General features: G+C 41.3%; 1 non-coding gene across 1 annotated transcript; it reads left to right on the top strand.

Moving 5' to 3' along the window:
* The first annotated feature begins 12884 nt into the window (after window positions 1-12884).
* LOC136879462 (5S ribosomal RNA) lies at window positions 12885-13003 on the top strand. The gene has a single exon (XR_010860938.1). It is a non-coding gene; the product is annotated as a 5S ribosomal RNA (ribosomal RNA).
* The last annotated feature ends 1211 nt before the right edge of the window (window positions 13004-14214 follow it).

Genomic DNA, 14214 nt, shown 5'->3' with positions numbered 1-14214 from the left:
TGTAGTCCAGGTGGTATGGTATCTGGCATCTTAATCGTCAACAGCGATTGGAGCGGGTCCTCTAGAAACTATTTGCAGTTGCATACTTCGATCCTAGAAATGCACGAACATTCGTTTTCATTGGTCAGCTTTGAAAGACGCCCTTTCCACGTCGTGGGCGTGAATTTATCGAACCACTTCATCTACTGGATGCATTATAACGTGTTCAGCATTACTAAATTTTGTAAATGTAGGATACATGTGACCTAAGAAACGGTCTCTTACTGTATTACAGTATGTAATGTCCGATGGAAATTAGCAAAGAAAAACGTGCGCGTCGACCCAGGATCGAACCCTCGACCTCGTGCATGCTAACCCAAAACTCTATTCACTACACACGAGTAATATGTGCTGACAGAGGTAGTTACCGTACACGTGCTTACAGTGTTGCCAGATTGCCACTCTTCAACATCCTTTTTCTCCCGGATATACTCGCAGGACGAACTTTTGTGAGAGACTTTTTTTTTTTTATTGCTGGCATGTGAGGAGTCGCGCTGTACGCCCGAGTGCTCGAATTTCGCTTAATCCTGTACAGGCGGCAGGCGCGCCGATGAGATGAGAGAAACTCACTGTATTTATTGCTAAAAGTCCACCTCTGTGGTGTAGTGGTTAGTGTGATTAGCTGTCACCCCCGGAGGCCCTGGTTCGATCCCCGGCTCTGCCACGAAATTTGAAAACTGCTACGAGGCCTGGAACGTGGTCCACTCAGCCTCGGGAGGTCAACTGAGTAGAAGTGAGTTCGATTCCCACCTCAGTCCTTCTGGAAGTGGTTTTCCGTGGTTTCCCACTTCTCCTGCAGGCAAATGCCGGAATGGTACCTAACTTAAGGCCACGGCCGCTTCTTCCCCTCTTCCTTGTCCATCCCTTCCAATCTTCCCATCCCCCGAAAGGCTCCTGTTCAGCATAGCAGGTGGGACCGCCTGGGAGAGGTACTGGTCATCCTCCCCAGTTCTATCCCCAGACCCAGAGTCTGAAGCTCCAGGACACTGCCCTAGAGGCGGTAGAGGTGTGATCCCTCGCTGAGTCCGAGGGATAAACCGACCCTGGAGAGTAAACAGATAACGAACGAACGAACGAACGAACGAACGAATTTATTGCTAAACATTTTCTACAGTCTGCTTTACGTCGCGACGATGGTCTAGGAGTTGGAAAGAGGCGGTCATGGCCTTAGTTACAGTACCTCCCCTCCTTTTTTATTTTTATATATCTATATTACAACGGATCATGTAGAGTTGACTTTCTTAAATTTGACGTGTCGTCCTGAAATAAGTTTCTCACGTGGCGGTGTTTATTTCATCCCCCGGTGCTGATTGATTTTTGCTCATACCTCTGCTCTAAATCATCTCGCTTTCTGATGTGTGACCTTTAGTTTCGAGATCTCTCTAGCATCTGATACGCCGAAACAAAAAGAACTCCCAGCACGTCAGCTGAGACGTGTTGGCTGACATCCACACCAAGAATTATTCTTGTTTTCTGCCAGACCCAGACAGCATGACGTCAGCTGATGGAAACATGTGATGGTTGTTAAGTCGCTCGGTTGACGTCTGCTTTGCTTTGTCCTACGTATTTTTTTCTTATTCACCGACCTTTGTATTGCGTTACTTTTCGAAGCATGTGTAAAATATATAATGACATTTTCTCTATGAATATTGAATTTTCACGACCGCGTTGTAATCGAAATCGACTTTCAACCTATTAGGTCGTGTTACGAACCCACAACCTCCCGATTTCCCGACACGATTCCACTGGTGTCCGGTTGGCCATTTTTGTTCTGTACTTAACATATCTTCAAAACACACGACCTGATAGGTTGAAAGTCGATTTCGAGTATATTTTCTCTATGTTGCTGAGAGATTCGATCAAGTTTTAACTATATGTTATCCATTCTGTGACCTTACAAACATTGAAAGAAAATGTTGAGAGCATGAAAGATACAATTTCCATTATTCAATAAAGTTTTTTTTTTTTTTTTTTTTGCTAGTTGCTTTACGTAGCTCCGACATAGATAGGTCTTATGGCGACGATGGGACAGTAAATGGCTAGGAGTGGGAAGGAAGCGACCGTGGCCTTAATTAAGGTACAGCCCCAGCATTTGCCTGGTGTGAAAATGGGAAACCACGGAAAACCATTTTCAGGGCTGCCGATAGTGGGGTTCGAACCTACTATCTCCCGAATACTGGATACTGGCCGCACTTAAGCGACTGCAGCTATCGAGCTCGGTAATAAAGAAATGAAAACAGTTGCTTGTGCATAAAGTGCTGCTATATAATTCACGGTTCCGGAGCGAAACTGCTATCGATTTCAGGGCTGGATTTCTCTGAGATGAGTCTCTGTCTGATTGGCCGTGTCTTCGAGGACGTTCCATTGCAGTACATTGATTTATATTTTATATAGTGTACAGCTCGCTTGGTGGCCGTGAGCGTTAAGGCATCAAGTCTATATGGTCTAATACTGTGGTTAGCCGGTTCGAGTCCCGTTGGTCGAAAAAAGTTCACCGTCAGAACGTTGACCACCTGGGTAGGAGAGGTTTCTCAACAAATGTCTCTTAAAAAAAAAAAGTGTTTGTTATCCCCTCTGGTGTGAAGAGGGACTATTAGGATTGCAAAGTATTTTTCTATTTTAAGGTTACCTCCACTGAGTTGGTTATTCTTTGGTTTTGGTATGTTAAAGTTTTCAACACTTCTCTGTCCATCAACTTCAAATACTGACCAATAGGAAATGTTGTGTATTTATTTTTCAGCCAATTACATTTTCTTTGTAACTACTTAATTATTCAATGAAAATTTGGGGTGTGTCGGTCCTTAGTCCAGAGCTCTCTAGAACCTTCCTCTCGGATATAAAGGTTGGCACATTTTCGATCACGTGGTCTTGTCCATTACTCCAGTCTAGTGTGTGTGGTTATTAAGGAGGCGGGGTCCTCGTCCATCATCTAGCAGTCCAGCAGCTAAAGGTAATGGCTGTCCTATAGAACTGATAGTCTTTGAAAGCTAGCTCGAGGGGAAGGTTCCCGAAACATAATAATGCGACTTCAGTTGTCCTAAAAGTGTAAATTTCAATATTCTAAAATGTAACGTTCAAACTAGTCAAAAGAACTCAGCCGAAATTCGGGAATACAGAGTGTGACACCCTCTCGCGTTCCCTATCAAATTTGACTTTGAGGGGACTATGACTTTGTAACCGTTTTCTGGCTGTAACTCGTGTAACGTAAATTTTCTCCATCTAGTAACCTCAGTAGTATAGGCTTAGCCTCTGTAACTTCGGGCCGCGAGCCCACATAGGGTTTTTACCTTTTAATTATAAACTTCTAGGAGTGCAAAATTTCGCCTCCAATTAATTTTGATTTTTGGGCCAGTAATTGAACCTGTTGTTTAGAATGGGACTCTACACCCCTGTGTCATTCCTTTTATGTAGAAAGGTAAATTGTTGGGCACATAACACAGTGTCTACTGTTGGAATTGCAAAATGTAGGTTGAGCCTTTGATAGGCCTGGATTATTCTGGAAATACATTCCTAAATGTAAAATTTATAGAGTATAGAGGCTCTTTCTTTCATATGTTACCGCAAATATTGAATGGTGCCTCTGGAAGGCCGTAACGCTGTCGTGTTTGGAGAGTGTTCTCCTAAGTAATTTGGTGGAGCAAATGGTGCTCTTGAAACACTGTGTACTTTGTCTCCTTGTACTGTAAAAGAAAGTGGGGGGGGGGGGGGGGGGTCGTGTCCTATACTGTTTTCTGAAAGAAGCCGCAGTTATCATGCATAATGTGTAATAATGGAGTTTCAAGTTCAAAGTTCTTAATCTCCTCTTTAACTAATTGTTATTCAATAGTCTAAAATTGTTTGTTACCCTATCTTAATGAACTTTGTACCTGAATTTGCTAAGTTATTTGTTAAAAAGAAACAAAAAGATAATCGAGAAAAGAAATATAACGCTAATTTCAAAAAAAGTTTTAATTAATCTTTTGATTGCCCCACATAGACTCGTTCGGGCCTGCGCCTTCTTTCACCTCTGTGATCCACAAAAATCCCGGAACAATTATTATTATTATTATTATTATTATTATTATTATTATTATTATTATTATTATTATTATTATTATTATTATTATTATTTTCCTACCGCTTTTCCCACACCTGTGGGATCGCGGGTGCGATCTGTGTCGCACATGTGGATTTGGTCCTGTTTTACGGCCGGATGCCCTTCCTGACGCCAACCCTGTATGGAGGGATGTAATCACTATTGCGTGTTTCTGTGGTGGTTGGTAGTGTAGTGTGTTGTGTGAATATGAAGAGGAGAGTGTTGGGACGGACACAAACACCCAGTCCCCGAGCCAAAAGAATTAATCAGAAGCGATTAAAATCCCCGACCCGGCCGGGAATCGAACCCGGGACCCTCTGAACCGAACGTCAGTACGCTGACCATTCAGCCAACGAGTCGGACATTATTATTATTATTATTATTATTATTATTATTATTATTATTATTATTATTATTATTATTAACAAATAGATCGCAATTGGGAAATATCCCGGTGGCGATGTCACACTAGTGTGATAATAAAGCTGAAACATAATTACCAAACAACAACAACAACAAGTACAAAAAGCAATTCCACGGAAATAAAATATTACAACATATACTACTAGTTTAACATTCTAAATCCAGCATCATTATACACAAATTCACACACAACTTGAGTATTTCCAGTGCTTAACACTACGGCTTACAATACTATAGGTTGAGCTTACTACTAGCTTAACATTACAACACCCTCCTATACAAATTCACTCCTACTTTCCTTATTTCAAAATTTTACATTATGGCTTCCTGTAGATCGAGCTGTCCAATTGCTAAATATTATCTTAGCATTGTAAATACAGCACATCATATACAAATTCATACATACGTTACATAATTAAGATGCCTTAATACTACAATTTACAGTGGGTTGAGCATTGCATTAAAATATAACTCCATCACATAGAAATTTACAAACAACCGGGCGAGTTGGCCGTGCGCGTAGAAGCACGCGGCAGTGAGCTTGCATCCGGGAGACCGTGGGTTCGAGCCCCACTGTCGGCAGCCCTGAAGATGGTTTTCCGTGGTTTCCCATTTTCACACCAGGTAAATGCTGGGACTGTACATTAATTAAGGCCACGGCCGCTTCCTTCCAAATCCTAGGCCTTTCCTATCCCATCGTCGCCATAAGACCTATCTGTGTCGGCGCGACGTAAAGCCCCTAGCAAAAAAAAATATCTACCTTGTCCAGCACATATCTCACGTGGAGTGCCAAGGATTTGAACCACGGAACCCAGTGGTGACAGGTCGGCGCGCTGCCGCCTGAGCCATGGAGGTTCTATTATTATTATTATTATTATTATTATTATTATTATTATTATTATTATTATTATAACTGAAGACGTCATAAAGTAAGGTCGTTATTGGCCGTAGTTCTGAAGTCTTCAATCCATCGTTTATGGTTCTTTGTCCATGGAAGCTATACGTCTAGGTCTACTTTTTTCTTACTTCAGTTCATTGCTTAATCTCAGTTAACATCTCATTTTCTTCAAGTTATTTGCCCTCCGGCCATGCGTGAGACTTGCGTCATCTGTTCCGTCACATGTTTGGAGAAGTTCGAAAATAAGTTAAGTATGTATTTAATTTTAATGAGAGATTCCACATCCGACAGGAAATTTAGGAGTTTGATATGTCTGGATACAGAATAGAGAGTGTAAAGAAATCAACATTTCCTCGATGAACAAAACTTTTTCTCAACTAATAAGAAGTGATTACATTAAATAAATTTGCTCACTTCGAATAAACAGTAGTTAATCTATTTTAAAAGGCTTGAAATTTTTTTTTAAAAAAAGTGCTTCCTGGCTAAACTGCAAATTACGTGCAAAAACTTTTTTGTTTTTTTGTATAGTCAGTATTACAGTTTAGGTACGTTGTATTTACTTGATATGGCACTAGGTTTATATTAAGATTTTAATTCTTCCTTTCCTTTACGAATTTCAAAACCTTTTCGTATACCTTAGAATGTTTCCCTTTTCGTGGGCAAGTGAACTCTCTTCTCATCCCATTGGAATTAAAAATTCGTGATTTTTTTTTCCTCCGCAAGCGAATGTTGCTTTCTGCTAAACCTGATTCTCTCGCAGCCTGCCTATTTTCATGGTTTTCTGCATAAAATATTACTTTCTGTTCGAAGCTCGATTTATATGAAACCCTTCGCCGTTTGCCTTCCATCTCCTGGTTAACTCAGAACCACAAGTCACAAGTAAGTTTTTATTATCAGCAATGTCTAATCGGTTGTAAAATAACATATGAAAGCGCACGAAGCGAAAGCGAGGAATGACGAAGGTACAAGGTGACACGAACAGAGCCGAAGCATCCGTCGAAGCAGAAATTTAAGCATAATTTTTGACTTTACGTAAGAATCTGGTAGGTCATCGATTCGTATGCGCGTTCCGGTTTTAAAGACTGAATTTGGTACACACACACACACACACACACACACACACACACACACACACACACACACACACACACACACACACACACACACAAAAGAAAGAGAAGTGGGCATTACATTGGAGTAAACACTGTTTTTTTTAATTTACTTTATCGTATGGCTTTTAGTGGCGTGAGTGTCCGAGGATATGTTCGGCTTGCGTGCTGCAGGTCCTTCTATTTGACCCCCCATTTGATGATAATGAGGTAGGGAAGGGTGAAACCTGGTGTCAAAATGGAACCTGCCAAATAGCGCCAAAGGCGAGTTGGCTGTGCGGTTAGGGGCGCACAGCTGTGATCTTGCATCCGGGAGATAGTGTGTTCGAATCTCACTGTCGGCAGACCTGAAGACGGTTTTCTGTGGTTTCCCATTTTCACACCAAACAAATGCTGGGGCTGTACCTTAATTAAGGCCACGGCCGCTTCCTTCCAACTCCTGGCCCTTTCCTATTCCATCGTCGCCATAAGACCTATCTGTGTCGGTGCGACGTAAAGCCACTAGCATAAAAGTAACTTATGGCTTAACGTCCCATTCCGACGGACGAATAATCATCAGCATCATTGGGTCTGCTCAAGGATTAACGTCTTCATCTGACGGGCGAGTAACCATCAGCAGCGTTATTTGCCTTCACTCCATGGTGGCGGAATTCTGTCATGAAGCAATTCTTTTACGAGGTGGGTCTGTTTCAGCATTTTCAGATACCACCGGGTCCGCCAATTTTGGTTCAGATGATCAGCCCTCATCGGCGTGAGTTTCTGAACCCGGTGAAATATTATATTGTTGTCAGTGTCATCAGCATGATTTGTTAGACTCTCCGTTTTAATATATTTTGACTATTTCATTGAAAAAAAAAGTGTTTCTTTTCAGAGAAATGAGAGCTAAATAATAGTTTAAAATGCCAACATCGTTGTTCTTGGATTATAACTTACAAGAATTGCAAAAAAATTCGCTCACTTCAAAGGCATGTATACTTGCAAGATGATTGTGAATACTTTCGAGTGAAGAGTGGCATAGTGTGGAAGTAAAAATGCAATGTCTTATGGCTTTTAGTGCCCAGGACGGGCTCGGCTCGCCAGATGCAGGTCTTTCTATTTGATTCCCTTAGGCGACCTGCGCGTCGTGATAAAGATGAAATGATAGACGAAGACAACACACACACACCCAGCCCCGTGCCTTTGGAATTAACCAATTAAGGTTAAAATCCCTGACCTGGCCGGAAATTGAACCAGGGACCCTCTGAACCGAAGGCCAGTACGCTGACCGTTCAGCCAACGAGTCGGACAAGGGTGGAAGTGAAACATGGACAATAACTAGTGCAGGAAGAAAGAATAAAGTAATATAAAACATGGTGTTACAGAATAATGTGGAATGAAAGCTGGGTTGATGGGATTCTAAATGAAGAGGTGGTCTGGTGTTACGAGAACGATTAGGCGAAACTTGACTAGAAGAATAAATAGATTATTATTATTATTATTATTATTATTATTATTATTATTATTATTATTATTATTATTATTATTATTATTATTATTATTAAAGATATCGAATTTGGGAAATACCCCGCTGGCAGTGATCACTTACAGTAGAAGTGATAATAAAAGTAAAACATAATTATCCACCAACAACAACAACAACAAACAACTTTTTTTAAAAAAGCAAGTGTACAGCAAGCAATACCATGGAAAGAAAATATTACAAGGAATACTACTAGTTTAACATTCTAAATCCAGCATCATCGTATACAAATTCACACACAAAAGTATTTCCAGTGTTTAACACTGCGGCTTATAATACTATAGGTTAAGCTTCCTACTAGCTTATAATATTACAACATCATATACTAATTCACACGTACCTAAACTATTTCAAAATGTTACACTATGACTTACAGTACACTGAGCTATCCAATTACTATCTTCTTAGCCCTACAAATACAGCACTTTCATATACAAATTCACACGTACGTTGAATAATTCAGATGCCTTAATACTACAATTTACAGTGGTTTGAGCGTTGCATTAAAATGAGACCATCACATAGACATGTACATCTTATGTGAGGAACACCATGGGTCTGTGTTGCCTGCGAGTGGTGCCCTTATGTGAGGAACACCATGGGTCTGTGTTGCCTGCGAGTGGTGCCCTTATGTGAGGAACACCATGGGTCTGTGTTGCCTGCGAGTGGTGCCCTTATTGAGGAACACCATGGGTCTGTGTTGCCTGCGAGTGGTGCCCTTATGTGAGGTACACCATGGGTCTGCATTACCTGAGATTAGTACCACCATGCGAGGAACACCATGGGTCTGTGTTGCCTGCGAGTGGTGCCCTTATGTGAGGAACACCATGGGTCTGTGTTGCCTGCGAGTGGTGCCCTTATGTGAGGAACACCATGAGTCTGTGCTGCCTGCGAGTGGTGCCCTTGTGTGGGGAGCACCATGGGTCTGCATCGCCTGTGATTAGTACCACCATGCGAAGAACACCATGAGTTTACTTTACCTGTGATTAGTACCACTATATAAGGAATACCATGGTTCTGCTTTACTAGTGATTAGTACTGTTATGAGGGGCGGGTGACCTGGATTTTGGACCCCTTCTTATAACAAGCATCATCCCAGAAAAGAAGGCATTGGGAATTGGATCTACTGATTGTTTTAGATTCATGTACATTTTTTCATCATCATTCGTTTTATAGTTTAGTCAGTGGATACATTTTGGAGTTTTAATTATCGTTTCATTTCGTTGCATCGCGTACCATTTGGGACCGATGACCTAGCTGTTCGGCCCCTTTAAGCATCAATCATCATCATCGATAGGTTGCATCTTGAGACACTCAGTACTTGATCGGTTACTTTGTGAAAAAATTTGAAAGAGCTAAGAATGGAACAGGGTGGAGCAAAGCATGAATATGGCTGATTAAAGTAGATGTAGGCTGTAATAGTTAAGTGGAAATGAAACCAGTATATGAATTGATGACCCAACGAACACCACAGTCTGGAAACTTTTATTTCCTCTCATGTAGCAAAATGTTCTCTATGATATGTAAATCTGCGGTATTAGAGGTGATATATTCGAGGGCGTGACTGAACATTCCCTGTACGGTAGGGAATGTGGTTCGCTGGTGGTGGTGCGACAAGGCCAGGATTCTCGTTCGTGAATCACATTCCAAATTTATATGTCGTCATTAGAACTTCAACGGCTCCAGTTTTAAAAACTTCCACGTCATGTTCTTACTCCTCCTGATTCATGTGTGCGTTGGCTCACCGTGATGTCAGCAGCCCCTCCTGGTCGGTATACATTCCTAGCCGTATGCTTCACGGGGATAAAACGGTGGATTGTGTTATAATTATTTTTAAAATTCGCACACCTACATTTTCTCTGCTACACGTAATTGCATAGAATTATGGATATATTATTTCTGGGCTTAGAAGACTAGAAGAAAGCGAGTACAGATTCTTTGGTTGCCCCACTCCTAGTAGCTTCTTACGTCATAGAGGGGGTACAAATAATCTGTCCTTCGACTCCACCCAGAGGGGAGATAAGGAGTTCCGATACATCGCAAAAAAGTATCCATTAAAAATGGTAATGTCAGAAAATGAAAAATGTTCTAGACCTCGTAAATATATTATTATTATTATTATTATTATTATTATTATTATTATTATTATTATTGTTATTATTATTATTATTATTAATATTATTATTATTATTACAACAGTGGAACTTCGATATCTCGAATCAGCTCGGGAGCTGAATTTTATTTCGAGTTATCGAAATTTCGAGATAAAGAGAATATCGTTTTTGAGCGAGTATAGCACATAATTGAATCACATGTATCTACGGGCTTATACTGAATACATTAGTTTTAATAGTATTTAAAAATATAGAACCAAACTCTATTTCACACCATCACTTTAATTATAACTCTTATTATAGAAACTTTTTAGAAGACAGGATACAGTAGTGAAACAAGAAACACACCTCTGTTAACACCTTTAGAAAATATCCGTTAGACTCTTCTGTTTGTTACTGTTAACTTTTCCTCCCTTCACGTTGAAACTTCTCGTCAATAGCACGCAGCCGAGATTCGTAAATGGAGCTTGTCATCCGCAACTTCGTGGATTGCTTTCAGGTGACCGGTAATGAAATCACACCCGAGAAACAGCGAGGCTTCGCCGATTTTCCGATCACTAGAAATTTTAGTTTTTCTGTTCCCGTCATATTAGCTACCAGCATCATTCTAACCCTTACTTGTTAACTGTTCTTGACAAACCTAAATTCTACAGTTAATGCTGCACAAAATTGGAGTTACAGGATGTTTTTTGCTTCAAAAGAGGAAATGTTTGCTTCGAGAAATCCATAAATTCATGTAACCGAATTTCGAGTGATAGAGAAATAAATACATGTGAAGAATAGAACAAACGGCCGAGAAATTTAAGTTACTTCGAGATACTGAATATTCGAGTAGTGGAGGTTCGATATATCGACGTTCGATTGTATTATTACGAAGTATTATCTCCGGCTCCATAGCTAAATGGTTAGCATGCTGGCCTTTGGTCACAGGGGTCCCTGGTTCGATTCACGGCAGGGTCGGGAATTTTAACCATATTTAGTTAATTTCGCTGGCACGGGGGCTGGCTGTAGTATGTGTCGTCTTCATCGTCATTTCATCCTCGTCACGACGCGCGGGTCGCCTACGGGCGTCAACTGAAAAACCTGTATCTGGCGAGCCGAACTTGTCCTCGGACATTCCCGGCACTAAAAGCCATACGCCATTTCATTTATTATTATTATTATTATTATTATCGAAACCGACTTTCAACCTATTAGGTCGTGTTACGTACATTTAGTACGTGTTGAAGAGATGTTAAGTACAGAACAAAAATGGCCAACCAGACACCAGTGGGAGGTGTCTGGTTGGCCATTTTTGTTCTGTACTTAACATCTCTTCAACACGTACTAAAAGTACGTAACACGACCTAATAGGTTGAAAGTCGGTTTCGATTACAATGCGGTCGTGAAAATTCAATATTTATTATTATTATTATTATTATTATTATTATTATTATTATTATTATTATTATTATCCAGCCCTCTGTTGTAGAGGTAGGGTAAGGTAAGGGTGTATTCTGCCCGAAGGCAGGTCTGAACCTCCGCAGAGGTGTGCCTAAGCCGGAGTTTACGTGCGGTAGAGTGGTCAGTTCCTTTCCGCTCCTCCATTCCCCTACTCCCCACCAACAGCGCGTGGCAACCCATCCAAATCTTGACCACGCCCGATATTGCTTAACTTCGGAGATCTCACGAGATCCGGTGTTTCAACACGGCTAAGGCCGTTGGCAGAGGTAGGGTATCTGTCTCTTATTCCAAGGCCCTGGGTTCGTTTTCCGAGCAGTTCAGGGATTTTAATTGTGGACTGAGTATTAGAACGGATTTCACTTGATATGAGATTTTCTCAAGTTCTTAGTTACAGGAAGAAAGCGCACAGTGAGAAGATGACGCTACTGACCTAGTATACAAATACGAGCAGTGGTTGCCGTAGCTTGCCTTGATCTGACATATATATACACGCGCTAAAGCAAGAAGCTGATGACTAGGGCCCGGATGTTTATGACCTAAAAATGTATTAAAATATGACAATAAATATAAATTAAAAAGTTTTTGGTCACATTTTCGAAATCCTCAAAATTTTGCCGCTGTTTGAATTAATATTATATTGAAAATTTAGAATATTCAATAATAATAAATAAGTAATAATATTAATTTTATTATTATATTTTGAATTTATTTCATTACTCAATCTAGAGGTAACTCTCGACCCTGCACAGAATGAAATAAATGTCACATTTTGATGGGCGATCAGAAAGAATTACATTAGCAAATTATATATTTTTAAAAGTTTTCAAATAGGAATGATCTTATTTTCACGCCAAATTGACCTTTAATGGGGAAAAGACGCTCAACATCGCAGAATGGTATTGGGCCATACTTGAAATGCGGCAAACCATTACAGTTCAATTGAGGCTCACTATTCTGTCGCTCTATAAGCATCTGTCTCTTTCTATAAAACTTATCCTCCTAATTCACATAAATATATGTCTTTAAGAAAAATAATTCTAAGAAATTACAGACAACAATTAGGAGATGTGAAAAATCCGTCTTTGAGACGACTGCAAGCAGGTATGCGAAAATGGAATAAAAAGATAAAATTTGACAAAAACACGAAAATTCACGGGAAAATATGACCATAATATGAAAAATTATCATAATATGATAAAACATGTTAAAAGAGCGAAAATATCTTTACATGACCCATGAAAATTGTGTTGCCTGCGAGTGCTCCTCCAACGACCATACCATGTTGAATACACCGGTTCTCGTCCGATCACCGCAGTTAAGCAACATTGGGCGTGGTCAGTACTTGGATGGGTGACCGCCTGGGGACATCACGTGCCGTTGGCTCAATTCACTTTGCCGGCCGCGTGGTGTAGGGGTAGCGTGCTTGCCTCTTACCCGGAGGCCCCGGGTTTGATTCCCGACCAGGTCAGGGATTTTTACCTGGACGTGAAGGCTGGTTCGAGGTCCACTCAGCCTACGTGATTAGTATTGAGGAGCTATCTGACGGGGAGTTAGCGGCCCGGTCTAGAAAGACAAGAATAACGGCCGAGAGGATTCGTCGTACTGACCACACGACACCTCGTAATCTGCAGGCCTTCGGGCTGAGCAGCTGTCGCTTGGTAGGCTAAGGCCCTTCAAGGGCTGTAGTGCCATGGGGTTTGATTTGGTTTTGGTTTTCTGCGAGTGGTTCCATTATGTGTGACATACCACGGGTATGCATTACCTATGATTAATTAATTTACATTGTTTTATTAAACACACAGCTCATCCTTAATACTGCAATTTACAGTGGGTTGAGCGTTGCATTAAAGTATGACACCACCATATAGAAATTTACATCTTATGTGAGGAACACCATGGGTATGTGTTGCCTGCGAGTGGTGCCCTTATGTGAGGAACACCATGGGTCTGTGTTGCCTGCGAGTGGTGCCCTTATGTGAGGAACACCATGGGTCTGTGTTGCTTGCGAGTGGTGCCCTTATGTGAGGAACACCATGGGTCTGTGTTGCCTGCGAGTGGTGCCCTTATGTGAGGAACACCATGGGTCTGTGTTGCTTGCAAGTGGTGCCCATATGTGAGGAACACCACGAGTCTGTGTTGCTTGCAAGTGGTGCCCTTATGTGAGGAACACCATGGGTCTGTGTTGCTTGCAAGTGGTGCTCTTATGTGAGGAACACCATGGGTCTGTGTTGCTTGCAAGTGGTGCCCTTATGTGAGGAACACCATGGGTCTGTGTTGCTTGCAAGTGGTGCCCTTATGTGAGGAACACCATGGGTCTGTGTTGCTTGCAAGTGGTGCCATTAAGTGAGGAACACCATGGGTCTGTGTTGCCTGCGAGTGGCGCCCTTATGTGAGGAACACCATGGGTCTGTGTTGCTTGCAAGTGGTGCACTTATGTGAGGAGCACCATGGGTCTGTGTTGCTTGCAAATGGTGCCTTTATGTGAGGAACACCATGGGTCTGTGTTGCTTGCAAGTGGTGCACTTATGTGAGGAACACCATGAGTTTACGTTACCTGTGATTAGTGCCACTATAGGAGTGTTGGCCTCCAGATC

This window comes from Anabrus simplex, chromosome 8 (assembly GCF_040414725.1).
Source record: "Anabrus simplex isolate iqAnaSimp1 chromosome 8, ASM4041472v1, whole genome shotgun sequence".
NCBI lineage: Eukaryota > Metazoa > Arthropoda > Insecta > Orthoptera > Tettigoniidae > Anabrus > Anabrus simplex.
The sequence above is the reverse complement of the archived record's forward strand: the minus strand, read 5'-3'. Positions and strand labels throughout refer to the sequence as shown.